Source organism: Nelumbo lutea, chromosome 1 (genome assembly GCF_056320005.1).
Source record: "Nelumbo lutea isolate HS-2025 chromosome 1, American lotus-T2T, whole genome shotgun sequence".
Lineage (NCBI taxonomy): Eukaryota > Viridiplantae > Streptophyta > Magnoliopsida > Proteales > Nelumbonaceae > Nelumbo > Nelumbo lutea.
In genome coordinates this window covers 619308-634110 of record NC_142684.1, presented here as the reverse complement: position 1 = coordinate 634110, position 14803 = coordinate 619308, and the positions used below count along the sequence as shown (strand labels likewise).

The window sequence follows — 14803 nt, the reverse complement described above, 5'->3', positions numbered from 1 at the left end:
AAGTAACAGTTCAAGTGTGGGGGGATTTGATGAGAATGAAAATTATCCTATTTTAATCCCTTAATATGTAGTCTTTTATACTTATTTAGTGCCTAAATGGACTCATTATTCTTATATTTTGATTTATGACACGAAAGGAGGCGTTAAGTGGAAAAGAAGGCTAATCGGGTAATTTTGGATGTTTCGGCACCGCGTGGTAGTTTGGGCATAACTCTCCCATCTGGACTCCGATTGAAATGTTTCAAGATGCATTGGAAAGATAAAGAAGATTTCTACAAATTTCATGTTTTGAGTTTTGATAGGTACGGAATTCATCGAGGTAAAATTCGGGACCTAGTTATCTACAATCTAATTGCTGATGTGCTGGAGCAATTCCTTAGCCTGCAAGTTTTCATCCGGGAATTCACTACTCTCCCACTTACATGAGAACAGGGTTTTATCTTAAGAGAAGGATATAAAAAGAGGAGATAAGGGTTCGAACCCCTGAAAGAAAATTGAAGAAGAAGCTGCTAGGGAGAGGAGAAGGCTGCTGAATGCGAATTGGAGAAGGATCACAGCAAGGAGATCGAAGATTGATGCAAAGATTCATAAGTTGTCTTCCTCTTTGGTTCTGCAGTTTGGTAACCTAGATTCAATTAGGATTTCTTGAGGTTTCTCTATTGAATCTTTCTTCTTTCTTTCTTTATGCGAACCATGATGAGTTTCAATTTTGATTTGTAATTAAACTTAGGCAGATCCAATTGAGTATGACTTGTTCTTGGGATTCTTGATTGGGGTTTTAATTTATAAAACAATCTTGGCTGAATTGTTCTAGCATCTGTGATTACTTTAATTGTTTGAGAAAGAGTTAGGTAATTAGATCATCTAATCAAGAAAAGGACTGAATGCATTTTAGAGATAAATTGCATGCTTCGGTTGGCAATCATTCATACCTGAATTGATGACCTACGAATTCTTGTTCTTAATGCATCTTTGGTGAGTAAAATTCTGATAGAGATACAGGATTTGTCATTCAGAGATAGGGTGGGCTGCGCTTGAGAGAGGCTGCACATAGATTACGGTTTCGCCAACCCAAGACTGGCTTCACCTCAGTCGGATAGCTTAAAGATTTGATGGCTGAATCGGTTCTGTCAATTCTTGTATGCAGTGACTCTTCTTATCATTAAGAGTGGTTTGATCTGAAAGTAATTAGGGTAGTTTGCTTGTTCTTAATTATATCATGAGGGGCTAGGTTTTTATTGTTAGGGACTAATGCTTGATCATGCATTGAATTTCATTCATTAATAAAACCAATGAGGTTCTTGTTATATTGTATTATTTGTGCTGATTATGTGTCATTGGCTGATCTCCAATGAATCGTTCTTTGATCAAGATTATTCATCGAGAGATGATAATAGAGGTGGAACTAATAACACTTATTCAGCCAATAATTAGGTAGAGATATCCATTGTTGGTAGGATTTCCATAGAGGTGTATTGATAGCTTGTGTTTATGCAAAGAGGATTTCGATTGAAAGAATGAGAATTCATTGATTGTAGTTCCCTTTAATTGAACATAGGTTTAGCTAATCGATTCTTGAGAAAGATTGATTAGTGCTTTTAGGAAACACCTTGGAATATAACAACCCTCATGAGATTTTATTGATGTTGAATCTTGATGATTGTGATAGGATTATTCCCTAGCAACTTTGTTGTTGAGTTTGTTCAAGGTACTTGTTTTTGTCATTTAATTTCCTTAATTAGTAGCACTAGTTTGAATTCCTAAATCGCAAACCAAATCAATTATTGCTTTAAACAAGTTGAGAAGAAATTAATAGGTGGTTAAGTAATTCATTCCTCGTGGGAATGATTTTGTACTCCTTACTATATTACTTGCACGACTTCGTACTCTTGCGGATAGTTGACAATTAGCCTCGGCTATGGAGCTCTTCCTAGTAGCTGCTCTGAACGTAGGACAAGCATCGTATGGGTGTAGGCTTTCCGTGTGCATTGCCTGTGCCCTATAATGGCGCTAACATCATCCATCGTAGGTTTGTACATAGGGCGAGCATCGAGGTTGGTTGATTAAGGCCGTGCACATGATTGTACAAGGGGTCCGGTTTGGCATGTCCTTGAGCCGGAGTCGACGGGCGAACCAGCCCCATCTCTTGGCATCATTTCATCTCATGAGATCGATGCCACGTGGAGCTTGTCGGTTCGAGCTATTAAGTCATCTGATCCATGGTCATTGGATCAATTGAATCTAGGCCATACATTTTCCTTTAAATAGGGAAGGTAGTTGAGCGAGACTTCACCATTTGCTCGAAACCTTTAGTCTTGGAGCTATTGAGGACACCTCAACCTTCTACAACTATTTCCTTAAACTTCCTTTCACTAACATTCTTAAGTAAAGAAATTCTATCTTCGACATGTCGACCTCGGATTCTGGTTGTGAAGCTTACAACCTTCCTAACTGGAGTACTCTCAACAACATTCCTAGTAGTGATGGGAGTGACAGTAATGACTTCGAGAGCTCCTCTCGGACATCTAGCGTCCAGGTGTCAAGGGAGAGGGTCATGTCTCGCGGGGCTGAGCATGACCAACAAAGTGCGGACTCTGCCAATGAAAGTGCTGGTTCCATGCAGCCGAGGGCCGACGCCACAAGAAATGTTTTTGTGTTTCCTAAAGTGGTAGATGTGGAAGAGGTCGAGGAACTTATGGTCAATGAGCGAGCCAAGGCTGAGCGTTGAGGCGTGATGTTGGGGCATTATCCCTGCTCTGAACTAGATGGCATTCTCGGCAAGGAGAAAGTTAGGGCTTTGGTTGCAAGTATTACATAAGGGGTACTATAGGGTTAGAGTCCCCTGCATTGGTGATAGGTCGTGGCTTGCTACTGAAGGGGAGGCGTGCGTCCATGAGCATTACCTTCACTTTGGATTGTAGTTTCCCCTGTACCCCCTAATTCTTGAGATTCTGAACCACTATAAGCTCATCCTTAGCCAATTCACTCCCAATGTTGTTAGGACGATTGTGGTTGTGTTGGTGATGTCCCATCTACGAGATGTGTTTGTGACTATGAACACATTTCAGAGTTTTTTTGCATTGAGGAAGCATCTCGACAAGGAAGGCTTGTGGTATTTCCAAGGCTGATAGGGAAAGGTGGTGGCTAGTTTCCCCAAGGTTGGTCCTTTCGGTTTGGTTGAGAGGATACAGATACATTGGCCAAGAGGATCACACCATGCAGCAGCAACGAGGAGAAGGCCGTGATGAATCGGCTTTGGCTGGGCGGGACGATTCATGCTAGACCCCTAGTTAAGGAAGAGGCCTTGGTGATGGCTAGACTTAGTCCTACCCATGGGGTACGGACGCTCCTATCGCTTCTAATTGTTGCTAGTTTCTTTCTTGTAGAGATGGACAACAAGAAGAAGGCTCTTCGACCGTCCGACCCGAGGGGAACGAGCCACTCAACACTCATCGGATCTACCGGACGCAATGGAGCATCCAAGAGGGGGACTCCTTGTCCATGGCTAGAGTCGGATGGCAACTCGTGGTCAGCATGGTTCTCCCTTGCGACCTCCAGTATTAGACGCAACACACCGTAAATTCGGTCCGGGACACTTTCTTGGACAAGAACGCCACGGTATTCTCATACTTCTCTAAGTGTGTTATGTCACTGACATCTTCTTGGTGGAATGTGACTGATAAGTTTTCCTTTTTGTGTGCAGATGGTCTCCTGCACACAAGGTGGAGGTGCTGATCTAGCAACTTCAATAGGCCAAGAGGAGATCGAGCACCTAAGGCAATAAACTTCCGATGCGCAGTCCGGTCGGGAGGCGGTTGAAGGACAGGTCCATGATGAGTACGAACATCGCAAAAAGGTCGAGGCTGAGGTGGCCACCAAATGGGAGCTCATGAAGGAGCTAAAGTCTTCCTTAGCATCGATGGAGCAGAAGTTGGAGGAGTCGGTCGCAAAGGCGGTCGAAAAGTACAAGACCTTGAGGGAGCATGATGTGGACCTGACTTCCTTTACTTGGAGGGCTTTGACGATTGAGTTAATGGAACTTGAGTTTCTTGTCAAAAGATCATCTTCTCTTCTTCTTTTTCTTCTTTTGTGCGAGGGGTCGATGCCTTCCCCTAAAGAGGCATTTTTGTAAAGAAACTTGCAATTCTTAATAAAATATCTCTTTTTTGCAAAAATGACTTTTACTTAGCCCTTTGTGAGGATGTTCTACCTTAGAATCTTTTAGGTCGAGGCCAACATCATAAGTCGCTCGACAACAATTGTTGAGGTCTAGAAACTTCTTACCTTAGCGAAGGAGGAAGGTGATTACCTTAGCTAGAAACATGCCCTTTCGCTTAATGCGCAATTTCGTAGGGGCTTTGTTGTTGAGAGCATGAGCGGTTGCCTTAGTGGAGAAGTGGTGTTTACTTAGTGTGTCATTCATCGTGTTTTTATTAAGTATGCAATTGGCATTGACTCTTTGGCCTTCAAAAAGACTCTCTTCTCTTAGGGTCTTTAAGGCTGAGGTCGGGGTCATGAGCCACTTATCAACAATTGTCGAGGTCTCAAGGGTGTGGCCTTCGCTAAAAAGGTCAAAAGGCAACTAGGCATGTGACTCACAAAGTATCATATGCCTTGGGCCGACATCTGGTCTGGGCATGTAACCTTAATACGGCCAGTCAGCCGAGGGGGCTACATCTGGTCTGAGCATGTAACCTTAAGGAAGGTTGTATACTATAGTCAGTTGGGACGAGAATGTATAACCTGGCTAGAGAATGTTTACGCAAACAAAGATTCGATCAAAATGAGAGGAACTTGCACTTTTCATTCACAAATTTCCACTAAGTTATTTACATTTCTACTGATAGTACATCTAGAGATTTTTAGAGTTCCAGGTATGAGGCATAGGTCTTCCACCCATATATCTCAGTTGAAAGGTGTCGGGTCCTACTACTTACTTGATTCTGTGGGGCCCTTCCCAATTTGGGCCAAGCTTTTCGATGTTGAGCTTAGGAACCATAAACTTTTTGAGAATGAGGTTACTTTCATTGAAGTGATGCTCCCTAACTTGAGATTTATATTATCTTGCAACTCTTTACTAGTAGCTCGTGACCCAGATTTGGTCTTGCTCATGGACACATTCCAACAGGTTAGGGTTGCTCCTTAACTCTTCATTGCTCTCAGGTTCCTACTATACATTTGTTCTTAGGTTCGTAGGTTTGGAAACTTAGAGGCACTAAAAAGAATTAATTGGACCTTCTGCTCCTCAAATGAAATGTCCATTTCTCCCGATTTATAATTAATGCTTGCATTGGTCATTGCTAGAAACGACTATCCTACGATTATCGGGTTATGGTTCAGTTCCATGATTGGGGTCATGGCTAGGACAACAAAGTTTACAGGGAAATAACAATTCTCTATCCTAACAATGACGGCCTCGATAACACCTCGAGGAACCAACCAATCAGCGAGTTACAGAATTACCAGGGTAGTTTTAACTCGCCGATCCTGAACCTTTCATAGATAATGGACAAAAGTAGATTTACATTGGCCCCAAAATCCAATAGGGCCCAATCAAAAGTGATTCAAGAGACGACACAACATATGAAAGGAGCACCCGGGTCTTTCATCTTCTGGGGTAGTTAGTTTAGGGCGACCGCACTAACGTCTGCCAAGAGCATCACTTTTTGTGGGGCCGCTCATGGCTCCCTCTTTTGAGCGCACAACTCTTTCAGGAACTTGGCATAGGCTGTGAGGCACGGTACATGTTGAATCGCATCAAGGAGAGGGATGTTAATATGGACTTGTTTGAAGAGCTCCCTGATCTCCTTGTACCGAATCTCTTTCTTCTTTCGCAAAGGCCCGACTATGAGTACGGTTGGAAAGGGGACCACAGGTTGGTTCACTAAAGATTCTTCTTCTAAAGTCTTCCTACTCCTTTTCTTCTTCTTCAATTTTCTTTTCCTCATACGGGTCTTCTAAAATTCTCCCACTCCTTAAGGTTGTAACAACTTTGGCATTTTCAAACTGAGGGTTCTTAGGAGGTGGTTGAATTTGTTGTGTAGGAAGACCCAGTAGCTGATTCCTAGGGTTTGCAACCGGTTGACTCAGTAATTGCCCTACTTCTCTCCTTGCGTTGGCTTCGACTAGCAATCCAATTGGGCTTTCTAATATGGCAATGGACTGCTGCTGATTTAGGATTAGTTGCTGAAGCTGCATGAATTGGTCATCTACTGTACGGGTTTGAGGAGGTTGTGGGTAAGCTTGATACAGTTGGGCCGGTTGGCTCCTAGTATACACCTACTAGAACTGATTCCGCACTTGTGGCCCTTGAAATTGCTGGGCCATGGAGTTAAATGGAAGGTACTGTTGTTGGGACTGTGTGTAGGTTTGACATGGTTGAGCCGGTTGGGTCCCAGGGTAATCATTGTACTCCTAGTGAGTCCGGGCTTCGGACCATTGAGAGTGCACATCTAGTAGGTGGTTTCTTGGGCTTGGGCCCTATAAGTGAAATTGGGATGATTTTCCCACCTAGGATTATATGGGCAAAAAAAATGATAATTTCAGCAATTAAATAAAACTATATGATTTCTCTAGAATTTAAATTTTGAAATTTGAATTCAAATTCAAATTCAATTTTGAATTTAAATTTAAATTTAAATTCAAATTTGTAATTTAAACTCAAATTAAAAAATTTGAATAATTTCCTATTTAACAATTAATTATTCAATTAAATAACTAAAAAAGGAAATTAAATAAAGTAATAAATAATTATTACAAACAAAAAATAAAAAATTAATTATGATAAAAAGAATTAACAACTACCAAAAATAAATTCTAACAAGAGAGAAAAAAATAGCTACTAAAATAAAAAATGATTATGCGGCAATAAAAAACTAAAATAAAAATTTTTTATCTGAAAATAAAAAAAAAACAAACCTACTAAAACAGAGATTCGAACAAGAAATTAAAATAAAGAAGAAAATAGATCTAGAAACAAAATGAAAGAAAAATAATACTAAAAAAATAAATCGGATATGGAAAAAATTAATTAGAAATTCAAAAATCACTGTTCTACCAAAAATAAGAGTTCGGAAAACTTGGTGTGTTGAGAAGCATGTTGTTAACCACTTCGGGACACTAGTTTTAATATTTATAAATTTTTTTTCCGATTCTCAAACAATTACAAATTCAGTAAATGGTGAGAACGGGTCGTATCCACAAGGAAGCGAGTGAAAAATTGTTACGAACTTTAATCCAGATAAAAGAACACGAAGGGAAGTTGCAGAATCACAAAACTTTAATTAATTAAATTGGAATTCATTAAAAATAAGATTTGAAAACTGTTGAAAGTGAAAAGTTCATAAAAATAAGTAAATAAATAAAAGAAATTAAATAAAAAATGTTTGTAATTCGATCAGAGGTAGCACTCTCTAGATGTCTCCTTTGACCCTCGAACTTCTTGAGCTAGGCCTTCTGTCTTACCTGGCCGAATTTCAAATCTGCAGAATAGAAACAAAGCAAAAATTAAACTTTATAAAAGTAAATTTGCAGGAAGGAAAAATTAGACTAGAAATTAAAGAACAAAAGTTAAATCTAAAACTAAATTAAAATGGTTGGGATCGATTCTAGAGGTGGTAGTAATGACTTTGGCGAACTGCAAGCTGGAACCCCTCCTCTTGCCTGGGCGTTCTCCTCTTCCTCTACCCTTGAACTTCTCAAGAACAACCTTCCGTCTTACCTGGGGGCAGAATCCAACCCCATCTCAGGAGCCCTTGGGTCCTTTTTATAGAGAAGGATGGACACAACTGGGATTAGAGAGAAAGAGGGGGCGACAGCTAGGTTTTAGCGAAAATGACACAACTAATGAGAGAAGCACCCAGATCTTTCATCTTCTGGGGTAGTTAGTTTAGGAGGACCACACTAGCGTTTGCTGAGAGCATCACTTTTTGTCGGGCCGCTTGTGGCTCCCTATTTTGAGTGCACACCTCTTTCAGGAACTTGGGATAGGCATGGACATGTTGAATCGCATTGACGAGAGGGATGTTAATATGGACTTGTTTGAAGAGGTCCCAGATCTCCTCATTGCGAATCTCTTTCTTCTTTCGTAACGGCCCGGCTGTGAGTGCGGTTGGCAAGGGGACAACAGGTTGGTTTACAAAAGGTTCTTCCTCTAAAGTTTCATTTCCTTCTTCTCCCCCCAACTTAGGGTTTTCCTGCTCCTTTTCTTCTTCAATTTTCTTTTCCTCACACGGGTCTTCTAAAATTCTCCCACTCTTTAAGGTTGTAATAGCTTTGGCATTTCCGAACTGAGGGTTCTTAAGAGGTGGTTGAATTTGTTGTGGAGGATGACCCGGTGACTAATTCCTAGGGTTTGCAACCGATTGATTCGGTAATTGCCCTAATTCTCTCTTCGCCTTGGCTTCAGCAAGCTGTCTTATTTGGCTTGCTAGTCTAGCAACGAACTGCTGTTGATTTAGGATTAGCTACTGAAGCTACATGAATTGGAAATCTATTGTACGGGTTTGAGGAGGTTGTGGGTAAGCTTGATACGGTTGGGCTGGTTGGTTCGTAGGATACATCTACAAGAACTGACTCTGCACTTGTGGCCTCTGAAATTGCTAGGCTATGGTGTTAGATTGATGGAACTATAGTTGGGACTGTGTGTAGGTTTCACATGGTTGAATTGGTTGAGTCCCAGGGTAGTCATTGTACTCCCAATGAGTCTGGGCTTCAGACCATTGAGAGTGCACATTTGGCAGGCGGTTTCTTGGGCTTGGGCCCCATAGGTGAAGTTGGGCTGATTTTCTCACCCATGGTTATATGGGCAAAAGAATGGGTTAGCATTGGGTTGGAAAAATCTGTTGGCCGCATGTATTTGGCCTGGAATGACTGGTTGACATGGGCCCACCGTAGGGCACTAGCTAACAAGATGGTCCGGCCTTGCATAAATGGGACATGTTGGATAGAATGACAAGGTTGGGTATGGGCCACTTTGTTGACGAAATGCAAGGACTTGATCATGTCTTTGGGCAATCCCATTAATCCTTTCCAGTTGTTGAGACACATGGTTCTATTCTATCTATGGCTCAAGTTGGAAATAGTTTCCCATTCCACAAACTCCAGCCATTGCATTCATTTTATTTTGTTTTAACCCCCCTTTTCTTCTTTTTAGGAAATTTGAAATTTACATTTTAAATTTTAATATAAAATTTAGATTTTGAAATTTAAATTCTGTAATTTAAACTAAAATTTGAATTTTTAATTTTTTTTGAAATTTGAAATTTAAATTCAAATTTAGATTTTGAAATTTAAATTCAAATTCAAATTTTTAAAATTTTAAAATAAAATGCAAGCAAATCAACAACACGACCAAGGGCTGACCTTGGGTTTCCTAAACTAGTGGTCCAACCAATGTGAATCCTCTTAAGTTCACTTGGAGTTGCACCACTTCCTTTGGTTGGTCAGGTAAGAGATGGGGATGTGGGAGGCTCCCCTTGCTCTCGCAACGACCTAATTAAGTAACCACAAAACCCACTTAGGTTTAGTAGTTTAACCTTATTCCTTATACACCAACCGCCGGTTTTGGAAACTAATCACAATCTTCCCTAAAATTCAGCACACTTTTGAACCAACTATGAGTCTCCATAAAGGATCTTGCTATGCAAACTGTAAATTAGGGTTTAGAGTGAACCGCACGTGAAGGGTGGTGACTTTTGGACCAAGGGTCGTGATGAAATCCCCACTTGGGGGCAGAATTCAACCCCTTCTCAGGAGCCCTTGGGTTCTTTTTATAGAGAAGGATGGACACATCTGGGATTAAAGAGAAAGAGAGGGGTGGTAGCTGGGTTTTAGCAAAGATTGTTAGACAGTTGTATGCCCTTAGCTCCAATCAGAATGATGTACATTATGAATTTATTGTAAATGAATAAAGTACATATTTGATTCATGTTCCTGTGGTGTGTTTCTGTGTAATACCCTTAAACTGAACACTTATGAGATTCATGTTAGTTTAGAATTCTCACGGCCGTTGGACAAGTCTGGGGAGATTTATCCTGCCAAGGCTGACACTGGTGTGCTGCAAAATGTTGGGTTGGCCTGTCTCAGCGGCCAAGGTGAGACCCAAGGCACATGCAGTGTAGGATTAATTGAATCTTTGAACCGGACCAGATTTCTAGTATTGCCCTAGACCTTGGAGATTGATGGGCAAAATTAGAAAGTTACACCTGATCCCTAGACTCAATTATGATACTGCACTAGGTGTCAGATTGGGCTGTCTTTGTTATGCCAATCAGTGAGATCCTTAGCGGGGGTCAAAACCTGGGTATGTTGGGACAGTTTGAGAATTCATCTGAGTGGGTGATCATAGTGACAGGATCAGCCCCTTTGTCAGACAAAGGTAATGATCGGGGATGCACTCTCTGATGGAAACCAAGACTGTCGGCAGCCGATTTCAATCGTTGAGATTTGTTTTGCAAAATATATTTTATATGAGATATAAAAGTATATATATTTCGATTTCTAAACATTTGCAAAAGGTTTTAATTCCCGGTATCCATGTGAGCAGAGAGTGCAACACTGTTCCTTGTAGCCAAGGGAGAGATCCTCTCTTGTCGGGCAGTGTTTGATCATTATGGGATGAGAGGTTAAGTTTAAGACCATTGACGGTAATACTTGATGAGCTAATCTTGCATCTGCCCATAGTCCCTGGGTGTTACAAGGTGGCTTGGCCCAGGGACCACTTAGGGTAAGTGTTGGGCCCATAGAGCCCATGCGATGGGTTTCAGGGGGTGCACTGTCCATAACTGTGTATTCGGCCAGGCCTTGTAACAAAGGCTGGGCTGAACCCATGCGGCTGATGTGTAGATCAATGTTTGGGTCCCATGCCATACAAGGAAGCCCAACTAGGCAGCAGTTTGGAAGGCTAAGTGAGTACGTAACCTTATTGGGCCTAAAGCCCATTTCGAACTGCACTGATTTGATCAGTTAAATAAGTGGCGAATTCTGAGATTAGATTAGCAGATAGGATTGGGTCTTACCATCCACTCAGAGAGTCTAGATCTAAATGTGATTTAGATCTGGAAACCTCCTAATGGGATTAGGAGAAGGCTGATCTAATCTATAAATAAGATAAGGGCTTACCCTTACGGGTGCTGTGGGAACACAAGATAGCTCTGGATTGGAAGATAGCAGATATCAAGGGCATCAACCCGTCCATATGCACTCACAAAATTCTAATGGAAGATGGAAGCAAGCCCTCGGTTCAGCCTCAGAGAAGCCTGGACCTGAACATGAAGGATGTGGTGAAGGCAGAAGTCATCAAGCTGTTAGACGCATGTATCATTTATCCGATCTTTGATAGCTCATGGGTGAGCCCCGTACAAGTAGTGCCGAAGAAAGGTGGCATGACTGTGGTACCGAATGTGAAGAATGAACTCATACCAACTAGGACAGTTACCGGGTGGCGAGTGTGCATTGATTACCAAAAATTAAACAAAGCCACATGCGAGGATCATTTCCCTCTACCCTTCATCGATCAAATGCTAGAGAGGCTAGCCGGACATGAGTTCTATTGTTTCTTAGATGGGTACTCAGGCTATAATCAGATTCCGATTTCACTGGAAGATCAGTAGAAGACCACCTTCACATGTCCCTACGGTACCTTTGCTTACAGGAGGATGCCATTCGGTTTATGCAATGTTCCAGCAACATTCCAGAGGTGCATGATGGCGATGTTTTTTGATATGGTTGAGAAGTTTATGGAGATTTTCATGGATGAATTTTCAGTCTTTGGTTGTTTCTTCGATGCATGTTTACATAACTCAGAAAAGGTACTCAAGCGTTGCAAGGAAACCCATCTAGTGCTGAACTGGGAGAAATGTCACTTCACGGTGCAAGAAGTATTGTGCTTGGGCATAAAGTTTCGTAGAGAGGGATTGAGGTTGACAGAGCCAAGGTGGAGACAATTGAGAAGTTGCCGCCACCAACATCCGTCCGGTCTGTGATAAGCTTCTTGGGACATGTAGGATTCTACAAAAGGTTCATCAAGGATTTCTCCAAGATAGCTGAGCCATTTTCTAATTTGCTGCAAGAGGATGTGTGATAAGCTTAAGTTATTCATAAGAATTTGGGTGTTTTTAGGCTTAATTGTTGAGATTCTATGGTTAATTTGGGTATTTATGAGTCAATTTAATGCATTCGGATGTTTTGTCACTTTTCAGGTAACTAATTGTCAAAGATGAAAGTTCTGGGTCAATTTGGGACAAGCTGATAAAGATCAGGGACTAAAGTGCAAAGCTCCACACCCAATTGTAGCCCAACCAAAACCTTATGGGAGAACAACCCAACTGCAGTTCGGCCCACTAAGAACAGCAGCCCAGTCCGTAGCCTAGGGGAGGCTCCAAAGGCGGCTAGCTTTAGAGAAGGAAGGGAGGCTGAAGAGAAAAGGTATAAAATGAAAAGAAAAAGAAAGAATTAGGGTTGGGACCCTTGAAGAAAAAAACAGGAGGAGAAGAGAGGAGGAGAAGATCTTCTTGGACGAAACACACTTGATAGCTATGATTATAACCCTAGCAAGTGCACTAGTTATCAAGTAATATAAAAATATCATTCCCACGAGGATTTAACAAAATAAGTATTAGAACTACAACCTTCTCTAATTATTTGGACAATCGAATTTCAGATTTAAGAGTAAAAGCTAATGAAAAGCAGAAATGGAAAACAAGAGCAGAAGTAACCAGTGCTGAAGTATGTAATGGTTGATTGAATTCGCTAGGATTTTTGGTCCACCTAACCATTCCAATGAATATTAATGTCTGAGATTACCCAAGATAATTTGTCATTCCCATAAGCTGAAGTCTTTCCAATTTTATTTAATATTCTCTCTCGACTAGAGATCTCAAGATAAAAGTGCATTAAGTTCAAGGAAAAACTATTATATTCAGATAATTTATCCAAGATCATGATTCAGATGAATCATGTGTATATACCCCTATATACCATTCAATTCACACCATGAATTATGTGGTCAGCTATATGAATTCCTCTCTCGATTTATTCACATACGCCTAATCAATTAAGAGATGGTCACTCCTAATAGCAATAATCAAGATAACTCATAGACTATATGGAAATCATGATCTTGGATAAATTAGAATAAGAATATTGTTATGATTAGGCTTTTCATAGTCCTAGCTACAAGTAAATCAGTTCATACTAGAGGAAATAAAATAAACAAGAGGAAAGAAAGAACTCATGGTGTCGCCCTTAGAGGTGAGGTCTCCTCTTCTCCTTCCCGCCACTTCTTCTTGCAGTCTTCTTGCTTTCTTGATTGATTGCTCCTCTGCTTCTTGATGATCTCTCTAGTCCGCCCCCTACCCCTTTATATAGTTTAAGGGGAGGGGGTGGTCTCCTACTCTTTCTTGAAATTAATCTCTCAAAAATAGAAAGCCCTAGTCTAATCCTACTCTTATCTCTTCATCTAATGAACTCAATCTCTTTATCTTTATGGGATTACATCATAAATATAGATTGAAAGAATGAGAATTCATTGATTGTAATTCCATTTAATTGAACATAGGTTTAGCTAATCAACTCTTGAATAAGATTGACTAGTGCTTTTAGGAAACACCTTGAAACATAACAACCCTCTTGAGATTTTAGTGATATTGAATTTGGATGATCGTGATAGGATTAATCCCTAGCAACTTTGTTATTGATTTTGTTCAAATTACTAGTTTTTGTCATTTAATTTCCTTAATCAGTAGCAATAGTTTAAATTCCTTAAATCACAAACCCAAATTGATTATTGCTTTAAACAAGTTGAGAATAAATTAATAGGTGGCTAAATAATTCATTCCTCATGGGAACGATTCTATATTCCATACTATATTACTTGCACGATTCCATACTCTTGCGGATAGCGATCAAGTTTTGGCATCGCTGCTGGGGAAAGAATTTTATTTAACACCATATTCTCATGATTTAAAGTGCAGTTCTTTATTAGTTTTTGCTAACTTTGTTTTTTTTCCGTTCTTTCTATAGGTAGTGTTTCGGCGTATGCAAAAAACTCGAAGTTCACAACCTGAGCTTCTTCCTTTCAGACCTGAAATCGAGAAGTTTGTTAGAGAACTCTTAGAGATGATAATGAGAGAACTCTTAGAGATTTTGCTATGCCTGGGCTGCATGGCGCACAACAGAGTATTGCAAGGCCAAACATTAATGCCAATAACTTTGAGATTAAGCCAGCTCTACTCCAAATGATCCAATCAAGTGTGAAATTATATGGCATGGGCAATGAAAATCCTAATGCTCACATTGCAAATTTCTTGGAAATTTGTGATACCTTCAAATACAATTGAGTTTCTGATGATGCTATAAGGCTTAGTTTTTTCTCCTTAACCTTGAAAGATAAAGCTAAAGAGTGGTTAAATTCTCTACCATCAAATTCCATAACCACATGGGCACAGTTGGCATACGCTTTTTTAGCTAAGTATTTTCCCCTAGCTAAAACTGCAAAGATCATCAAAGACATCACTACTTTGTAGCAATTTGAGAATCAATCATTGTACAAGGCTTGGGAAAGATTTAAGGATTTGCAAAGAAGCTGCCCTCACCATGGCTTACCTAAGGGACTTTTGATTCAGACTTTCTATAATGGAGCCACTCGCACTACTAGAGATACTATTGATGCTGCTGCAGGAGGTTCCTTGATGAGGAAAGCTGTAGATGCTGCTTTTGATCTTTTAGAGGAAATGGCAGCTAAATTGTTTGTGGCCAGCCGAGGAGATAAATCCACCTAGACAGAGAGGCAAATTAGAAGTGG

The 14803-nt window shown here is 40.5% G+C and overlaps 1 non-coding gene across 1 annotated transcript; it reads right to left on the bottom strand.

The window, feature by feature from the left end:
* Positions 1–14495: 14495 nt before the first annotated feature.
* On the bottom strand, positions 14496–14602 carry LOC148873140 (small nucleolar RNA R71). The gene has a single exon (XR_016106286.1). It is a non-coding gene; the product is annotated as a small nucleolar RNA R71 (small nucleolar RNA).
* Between the last annotated feature and the right edge of the window lie 201 nt (positions 14603–14803).